Here is a 10,117-nt window from a genome sequence, read left to right as displayed (position 1 = left end):
GGGAAAGTCTGATAGTTAGAGCCTAATCCGACTTAGGGAAAGGGCTTCAGTCCCTTGCTCTGTCATGGACCTCTCATTGAGACTTTGGACAAATGGCATTTCTCTCTGTGCTCTGTTTCCTGCCTGAAATGTGAAGATAGAAGCATTGCCATGCCACCTGGGGCACAGTGAGGACAGCTGGAAGGAGGAGTGAAGGGCTCAGACTCTCTAATAACAGGGGCCAAGTAAGTGCTTCAGCGAACTGTAGCACAGTATTGGCTTCGTTCCCCTGCTTGAAGCAGAAGTGACATGTACCCTGCTGACAGTGGCTGTACGCAAAGGGAAGGGAGGTGGGCAAAGGCAACAGGAGCTGCATTTCAGCGACACTGCCTTTGGTGACACGTTTGAATTTGCAGCAGCGGATGCAGTTGGGAAGATCAGAGCTGCAGTTGCCCCCCAAAAGCCAGGATATAATTTCCATTAGGATGGAGGGTAGGGGGGTCAGTAGCTTCCCCTACTGCTCTCAAAATCTACCGCAACACTTGCAACCCTCAGAACAACAGCTGACATTGGCAGGAGCAGCAGACTCAGCTTCCTTGCTAGCTGGCCTGAGGCTCTGGTGCTCCCTGCCAAGACAGCAGAATGCCTTCAAACCCTGCCATATTCAGGGGCCACGAGCAATATTCACACATTCAAACTCTCTCCTGTCATGAAAATTACATTTACTTCTCTCTACCTTTTGGGAATGGAGAGGGAAGAAGGGTGATCGTGTACTACATTAGTATATAAGCACAGGTATGACAGATTAATTAGAGTGATTAGATAGATAGAGTGATAGTCCTAAAAGGTGCCTGAAGAAGGATTATCTGTTTTCCTGAAGCTTCCAAACAGATGAGAGGTCAAAATGGAGATGCCTTACATATCTCAAAACACAATCCCAGCCCTCCTTGGGAATTTTTGTCTCTGTATCTGCTGTTTATCTGTGTAGGTCCATCAACTTCATTGGAGCTACACTGACATCATGCCTGAAGACATGGGAAAAAAAGTGCCACTTTGTTCCAGGTTAAGGTGCTCACTCCAAACACAGGAGAAAGCCCAATCCTGCCCTTTTCTCTCACTGCATTTCTTGGCTGTACTCTGAGGAGAGGCAGAATTCACAGCAGCAGTTTTACTATCTGAAGGGTTTAGAGAGGAGCTAGGACTTTTTTGTTGTTTTAAATCAGTGACCCACGATGACACCATATGGTTTTATTTCATTTAATTTGAGCAGAGCATTAACGTTCAGCTCCTAGCAGATCTCTGCCCATTCCAGTTCTGCTGTGCTACACAGTCCAGATATAAGGAAGAGGGGTGGAAGGAAAGAAAGGTGAAGATGCCTGCCTTTCGTGAGCGGGGAGATCTGCCAGGCAGGGGGCTGACCTGCCAACTCATCCTGCTGTGCAGTAACACCCAACTTCCTGCCACTGGTACCGATGGGGTTGACAGTGGTCAGCCCTATGTGTATAGGTTGCCTAGCCCGACCTCCCAGAATAAATTGCTGCAATAGGCTTTCAGAAACATTTTCCCATTCATCCAAGTGGATTTGTGTTAGGGTGCAAAACCCACCTGGGAAACAGAAGGTGGGTTTGAATCGTTGCTGTGTTCTGCAAAGCTGCGGCTACAGGGCCATCAGCACCCAGGCTGGCTGGCCTAAAGCTGGCTAAAGTATACCTACATGAGCTGTAGTCAAGCAGTGACTGCAGCATAGAAATGTCCTCAGGCAGGTGTTTCTACTTTTATAACACTCAGTTCACGTTTGCAAGGCTTTCTTTGCAGCCAGGAAAGCCAGAAATGCGTTACAATCCAAACATCTAGAAGATGTCATACAGTTTACAAAATATTGGAAGCAAACTTGATCCTGGGTGTAGATGTTTGACATCCTAGGCTTAAGGTGAATTAGGGAAATATTTAAGGACAAAAGGGTTCTGTTGGTCTTGGATAGAAACACAGGCCTGGGAGGAACCACCTGGGTCAAGCCCAAATTCTAGTATCATAGGCAACCATGGAGCAGATGTTCAACTCACAGTGCCCACGAGAGGATCCATCCCAGCAGCTACAGGCCTACCACTCCCCCTCAACAAACTCATAGTCTCTTAACAGAAGACGAAAAGCTTCAAAAACGACAAGCCACAGGAAGAGAGCAGGAGAGAAGCACTGCCAGTGGCTAGGTCCCCTTCACTAGCAGGAGATTTCTGCCAAGACAATGCTCAGAAATTTTTGAGCTCTTAGGAATTAATCATTTTCTAAGAAAGAGTACTCCTACGCTGCAATGACTGCGGTTCAAAGCCACATCTTTTGCTACCTACAGACTGGCTGGCCTGGGTACTGCTAGCAGCGTTACTGCAGCAGCATGGGGCTGACGAGCTGCCAGCCACACCGGTGACTGCCGCGCAGCACGGGCGGGAGGTGTCACCACACCGGCCGTGCCAGCCGGTGAGTTAAGAAGACCTACAGAAACACATGGGCTTGCCAAAGTTAAATATCTTAATCTGGAGCATGGGAGCTTGTAATTGAAAGCTTTGCTTTGAGCCCATTTCCAGTTATTAAAATTCAGGAGTCTGTGCTGAATTCCTTGTGGACATTCATTTTGATTAACAGAAGACGTGTGTACTAGGAAAGGAGTCTTGAACTGGGAGGAATCAGATAAATGTAGATAACATTCTCAACTCTCTTGCAAGTTATGCCATACCTGGTATTTTGTGTAAAACCTCAGATCTTGATGATAAACAATTATTTCAGCTTTCATTTAATAACAAGGTACTTCTGGCCTTCACAGCTGCAAAGACTGGGAGGAAGTGGGACCTGGCTGCCTCCCGAGGGGCCAGAACCAGAGGCAAAGGGAAAAAACCCAAATCCATTCTTATTTTCAGCCTTGTGAATTTGATGCCAGTCTTGTGTTTTGTATTGACTCAGGACTTTTTAACTTCTGGGCTTGGCAGCATTGGGTATTAGTTGTATATTCCTCTGTACCCTGTAGAGTGTATCCAGTATGTGCTTGCGTGTGCTGGGTAAGGAAATAATTCCCTTTACAAGGGTGTGACTTGGTGTTCCTCCCTTAACATTTGTCAGAACTGGTGAAAATTTCACAGTGGAGCCTGTAGCAGTAGAAGATGTTTGCCCAAAATCAAAACAAAAACAGTGCTGGGAACGTGTCCATTTAGATCTAATGCTGTTTCTACCTTGGTTTTAAAGAAATTAACAAAATTGTGAGCAGATTTTCAAGCTTATCAGAATGGATTTTTTTTTTTCCCTTTAAAAGGACTTTTTTAGAGTGAATGAGAGACTATGCTAAAAAAAAACATTAGAATAACATATTTAGATTTTATTGAAACAGCAGCCCCAACTACACTGAACTGTAGCTGTAGAATTTCATTAAAGTTCTTATTCAAAATGACAACCACATTGAAATGCTGAAAATTTCCACAGACAACCTGAATCTTTCCAGTTCTAGTTCTCACTGCTCCTAGCATTATTTACTCTTTACCACGCTGCTCAAAGCAGCCAGGTACAGGCAAGCACTTCAGGGTGCGGGTGCTACGTAGGCTTCCAGCGTAAAGTTGGTGCCCATCCCCAAAGAAAACAGTCAAGTTTTCATATTTATAGGACAAAGCGATCTTTTTACAACAAAAGGACAAATCTGTAAGCAGGGTGCTTGGCTCATGTATGTATCCATCAGGGCTGATGTTTGTAGAATACGAGCTATGTTTGTTTACGTATCTATATTGTGTTTGCACGCGCACTAGTATTTGTGTCTTAGCATGTTTTAATTTATCATACAAGGTGCATACTTGTTTATCTTTGCCTATAGGTCTCTATTTATAACTGTGGCTATATGGAGTTAGACATTTGAGTGACATCATATATATTCAGACCCCACAAAGAATTAATAAACATTTTTTCAACCAATACTGTTTTAGAAGAGTTTAATGGTCAAATAGGCTGTTGAGATCTGTGGCTTGTAACCATCAACAGCTAGCTATATGGATGTTTTTGTACAGCACCAAGCACAGTTATTACAAATAATAAGCCATAACCACCTAGAACTCATCCGTAACAAGACTATAACATTCTTTATGTAATATCTAACATGTCTGAATACTGATATATAATTAATGTGGAACCTTGCTGTATTATAAGGCCCATACCGTTGAGTGAATTTGCATAGTTGTGTAAGTTTATGAGTGCGTATCTACTCTATTTCGAAATCCTCTATCTGGCATCCAACCGATTAACTGCAGAGCTGTGGGTTTCTGTGGGCCTTCAGCAACCTATTCTTTCTATCCTTTTCTGTTACAGTCATGTTGGCTGGACTTTTGGGTCCCCTTTTCCTGGCCCTTGTATAAATACAGACTGTCCACAGGATTTAGCAGTCTACGGGTTTACCTACACAACGGCTATGCAAAATAACTACTTTGAATTAACTCAGTGTGTGAAATCAAAGCATCTAGTTAAACGACATTACACCTCTGACTCCCTTGTTTAGAATTAAGGCAGCTTTAATTTAGTTTGGCTTAATTCACTTTGGAAATGAAGTAAACTAAATTCAATTTAGGACACTCAAATTTTGAATGAGCATCCGAACAATGTTTTAATGCTTTTAACCAATGCACTTGCAAAGTTAATTCAGATTAATTTTCTTGTTTGCCCCCATGTAAACAAGGCTGTTTCCTATTCCCTGTCAATGAAACCATCTCAGCTGAGACCCCTTCAACAACTCCAAATTGACAAACAACCTCCCAAGAGCAGCAGTTTAAATGATCCTCCCACACACACAAGTGTTTCCTTATCCCTACATCCCCATGCGGGCAGCTCTTCTCCCCATGAGCTTTAGTGATCTCTAAGAGTGATTTGTCCAGGTCTTGACACACTGAGCCAGGCACTAGCGCAGTAAATATGGAAGAGAAGCAGTTGTTTAACACGATCTGAAGACCTGAGTTATAAATATTTAATTATTCAAATTTTACAGTTTAGGCTTTTGCGGTGGAATACTGCAAATTACAAGATATTCTTTCTCAAAGTCACAATATTCTAGAGAATTTTAGTGATTTTCTCCAGTTCCACTATTTCAAAACATGATCCCCTTAACCTGAATGAAGTACTTGTTCAGCTAATAAATCGGAATACCTCCAGCTGTAAATTAGCATGTATGGCAGTTTTTGATCTAACTTAGATTGGACAAGATCAGATGCAATCAGGATTCATAGGTGAAGATGTAGAGAGGAATATAGGTAATGGTATTTAAAAACTACACTACCTTTACATTTTTTCTTTAATATACTGCAGTCTAAGAAGACGGGAAGTACCAGAAGGTGGCCCAAAGATTCTATCTTGCTGTTTTTAAAGGGCAGTTCCAAAATCAATCATGAATGACACAATCTCAGAAATATCACAGAAGCATATTTTATCATGCAAAAATACTAATCTTTTTAAAGCATCATTATGGAAATTCCAAACTTTCCATTACCTTGCTTAATTTTAAAACCACACTGTGTATTTGGTCAAAAGATGTCTTAAGAGAAAAACGTTGTCAAACATTATTTTTATCACAATGCAAAAAAAAGCCCTTGAAAAATTGCCTTTTGGAAAAACTCTGCTCAGAGAAAGCACCTGCCCTAAATCTTTGCTAAAAAAATCAACCAGGCGAACAAAAAGCCAAACAAAGCAAAGAAAGCCCACTTAAATATCCCAAGCCATCAAGTGCTATTTGATTAGGTGGTTAGGCTATATTTTTTGCGTGCTCGTTTTTTATGGAGTTAGTGCTAATGAATAAATGTTGTTTGACGGCAACTACCATCTCAGATCTTTCACTGGCAGAAAATTAGCGTAGGTTCACTGGAACAGTTACCAGTATAATATAATAAGGAGGCAGTCCTGTATGTTAATATGCTTGTGCAGAATGCATATGAGTGTGTGTGGGCATCCATTTACGTGCAGCTAGCTAGAAAGATACCGCTGTAATTAAAACCGAGGTTCGCAGCAGCACATCCGCTGCGTGACTTTCTCAGTGTGGATGTACAGCTGCAGGAGGCTGTGCTGATGTATCAGGGTGTGCACGCGTGTGCCTGGGCATTTGGATGCACAGTTATTTGCATGTATGTCTGTCTGCAGGTATGTTCCTACTTCTGTGTGTAATCTGGTTGCGGTGCCTCCTGAATAGCAATGAGCTCAGTAAAAGCATGTATGTATCTGTGTGTGCATCTGTCTGCATACGGATGGGCCTGTGTGGTGTCCATGGATGCATTTCTTTTTGTGCGGTTTACATGTCCCTTCTGTGAGCTGGATGCCTTCTTGGGTCTGATCTCAGTCACTGTGTGAGTTTTTATTCCCATAAAAGGCAGCGTCCTTCAGCAGCAAAAACACTAACTGGGCATCGGGAGACCTGGATCCTGATCCAGCCGCCCTGTTGATGGGCTCTGCGACTGCATGGGCTCTTTTAATTCACTCTGTGCCTCAGTTTCCTCTCCCATCTTCTTTTTACAAAGACTCTGGACACAGACTATCTGCTGCTACATGGGCATATGGAATACCATATGTGATAGGCTGTGTCTAGCTCGGTCAAGACCCTGGGTCCTGAGAGAATCTACTGATTCCATGCCACTGCCTCACAGTAATATCCATCCCTGCACGTGCCTGCCTTCATGTGTTGGTGTTTGGGTGTCCATCTGTGTACTTTGTGGCTGGCTATTTGTAGTTTTCTTGAAGAGTTTCTCTCTCCCATGTACACACACAGCAGGGGGAGGTGGAAAGGAAGGAGTTATTAAATGCCAAGTGGATATGCAATAAATCCCATTGATTTTACAAACTCCAACTTGTCTTCAATCTCTTTCCATTCTTTATCCTGGGGGCATTGCAACAAAACCTTATTTTAAATACCTTTTCTTTCCCTTCCTCCTTCCCCCTCCTCCCACTCCCCAAAAAAGTGTCAATATTTTATTTGGATTTTTAACTTCACTCCATAACAGTTGTTTGACCTCCTGACTCATGTGAGTCACATAAATTCTGGGACTTTATTCAGGAGCCATGTTCCTGCTATTGAATAAGCAATTTGGGAGGGTGAATTAATGACTTGTGCTGTTGCTGGAAAGTCCCTGAAGAAATATTAAAATTGCTTGCAGACTGAATCAATACTCACTGAACACCCAGCATGAGGACCTGGGCTTTTTAATGGCTACAAGCAGCAGCACTCGGTAGAGGAAGGGGAATTCCTGTACACACAACGCACGCAGGCACACGCAACCGACAGCAGTCTTCCCTGGCCTCGCTGGCTTTTTCAGCAATGGCATATTCCTGCGCACGCGACCTGGTACGAGCTGATGCCTGATATGCCAGGGAAAGGACTTGGAGTCCAGTTCCCCGGTCTCCCTCCCGGGAAGATCATGCAGGATTTGCAAAAGCTGGCTGTTCGGGCCTTGTGTTAAGCGCTTGGGTTAGCATGCTCAGGCACAGTCTGCGAGATGCAAGGAAGGTCGATTATTTGTGGCGTTATGGGCATATTTTATGTGGGGACTTGGCTTTTTTACTCTCTGAAGGGGAAAAACACTAGTGCTGTGATGGATTTGGGTGTGCTGCTGCGGTTCGGGAAGAGGACTGGGCTGTTCTGCAGGATCACGTGTGTGAGACAGTTCTGTGGCTTTGGGTGCTGAACAGCATTTGCATCCGTCCATAGTGTGGATGTGTTGCGTTTCTGATGGGTCAGTAGGTTTTGTTTTCTTATGTTGGCTTGTGTTACGGTGAGTCTCCAATGCCATGCACCCCTGCTTGTGCTAAGAGGGATGCTTTCGGTCATTCGAGTGTCACTTCATTGGACCAGTCTGTTTGAATGGCTGTGGGTGCAATCCTGCAGGGTCCTGAGTGCCGGGGGGGGTCACCAGCCTCACTAGGATGTGAACATGCTCAGCTTGCTCCTCACTGAGGCTGCTAGTGCTTGTTACTCACTAGGCTGACAACAGCCACGTATTGCCCGCACCCTAAGTTTTGCTCTAAGTCCTCTCGGGCAAGGGTGGGTTTTGTTGCCAGAGCGTTCAAGTCTCCTTGGAGAACGCGGCCTCGTGTTTTGTCATTGTGGTTGTGAATGGCTGTTTTGTATTCGCTTGTTGGGCGGCTGTTATTGTGTATTAACACCGGGGTGGGTGCGCTTTGTATGACCGCATGTCCGTCTCATTGATTCCATCAGTATTATTTTGTAATCGTGTGTCTCTGTGATTGAGTTAGTGTGCATTTCAGGGCTCCTGTGTATTGAATAATGATGTCAGGGATTGGGTTGTTTGACTGGGTAATGGCCTCTTTTCAGTGTTGTAAGTGAATGTGTCCTTCTCCTGTTTCCTCGTCTCGGCTGGGGCAGGATCGTTTACACTAGGTGATTCCTTAAGATGCTCACATGCACCGAAAGAATATCCCCTTGGTTCTCGAGCTCTCCCTGCCAGCGGGGCGTGCCGAGGGTACGCCGCTCGCTCACTCACCTGTGTGTGACACACGGGGTGCCACGTCCGGCTGGTTCTCAGCCGCATGCTTCAGGGTCTGTGGCCTCTTACTTGAGAATAACTGCGTGCGTGTCGGCGTATTTCTAAGGCCATGGGAATATGTTTACGCGTGTGTGCGCCTTCTGGTGCACTCGGGGGTTTTGCTCAGACTTTCCAGTTATGTTTTTTGGGTAAGTCTCCCTATCCCAGCTTTCTTCACAAGTACATGCAAGACTATACTGTGCAGTTCCGAATAGGTTTGACTGAGTCTGTGAAGGGATCTATAAATGACTACATATGTCTACAGTGAAGCACACACTTGCCTTTGCAAGGGTCATCTTGCGTGACTTTCTGTATTAACGCACAGAAGGGCATCCGTGTCAGTTAGCAGATGCCTCTGATCTGTGTGTGACTGCCTGATGATGTTCCCGTGTCTGAAGTGACCTGGGTCTCTTATAGATGTAAGAAAGAATGGGATTCTGTGTCAGCAGCATTTAGCAGTAAATGTATGTGCTAAGAAATTTTAAATGTACAATGAATCTCTGGGTTTGTGCAATGGCTTCTGACTCGTGTGGATACGGTGCGCTAATGCCCTAAGACAGTGTGGCCACATTTGGTCCCTTGGAAATGAACGAGAGAGTTCAGTTATTTTTCAGCTGATGATTATGTGTCATTGCCTCATGGATTTATTTGCTCTGCACAGGCAATGTTTCTGGCATTGGGCCTGTTCTGTGCTTCCTCAGCCATCAGGATTCGGCCCAACAGCAGTCACATCCAGACAAAGTCTATTAAAAAGGCTGTGAAAGATGCAGAAAACTTCCAGAGAAAGCTCCCAACTGTACCCTCTCACCAAGATAGCCCATCAGCGAAAGACCTGTGACCTTTTTCAGTCAGGTCATCTGTATGGCGGGGATTTAGCAAGGCAGTGAGTTTAGCTTACATTCTTCAGTGAGGCTGCTAACAGGTAATTCCTTACTCCTCCTTGCTTTAGCTCAAGCCTAGTTACTTCCCCTGCCTCCTTCTTTGTGCTCTCCTGATCTTTTCCCCCATTCCTCCTCTGTAGTCCTGCCTGCATTTGACCTTGAACAGATGACACCATCCTTAGCCCACCCACTGCTTTACCAGCTCCCACCCCTCACACTGGGGTAGCAGCACCAGGGTAACAGGGGGAGGAAAAAAATAAGGGAGTGAGGAAGGGAGAAAGGAGGGAGTGGAAGGAGGGAGAGAGAGAGAGACCTGTTTGAAAATAATTGGAGGCTGTTAAACAGAGGAGCCCAGCATATCACTCTAGTAATGGAAATAAATTCCATTGTATTTGCATTTTAATTTTCCACATAAACAAAGGCCCGGAGTGTGCTGGCTTCGCCAGAATCACCGGCCAGAATTTAATTAGAAATGAAAAGTTTATAGGGTCCTCTTTAATGCGATTAATGCACAGTTAACATTTATCACATACATATGCTGGAATCGCCTTTTTTAAGCAACCACCGGCCATGAAATGAATTTCTTTTCAACTTTTTTAGCGTGCGTGAGGAAGGCTGTCTCTGGTGAGGCGGTCCAGTGAGCACACTCCTGACAGCTTGGTAAACTGCAGCCCACAGAGGCTTAGTAGCCCCCATCCTCACTGAGGAAAGTTCAAG

Source organism: Eurypyga helias, unplaced genomic scaffold (genome assembly GCF_000690775.1).
Source record: "Eurypyga helias isolate BGI_N326 unplaced genomic scaffold, ASM69077v1 scaffold10467, whole genome shotgun sequence".
Taxonomy (NCBI): Eukaryota; Metazoa; Chordata; class Aves; order Eurypygiformes; family Eurypygidae; genus Eurypyga; species Eurypyga helias.
The sequence above is the reverse complement of the archived record's forward strand: the minus strand, read 5'-3'. Positions refer to the sequence as shown.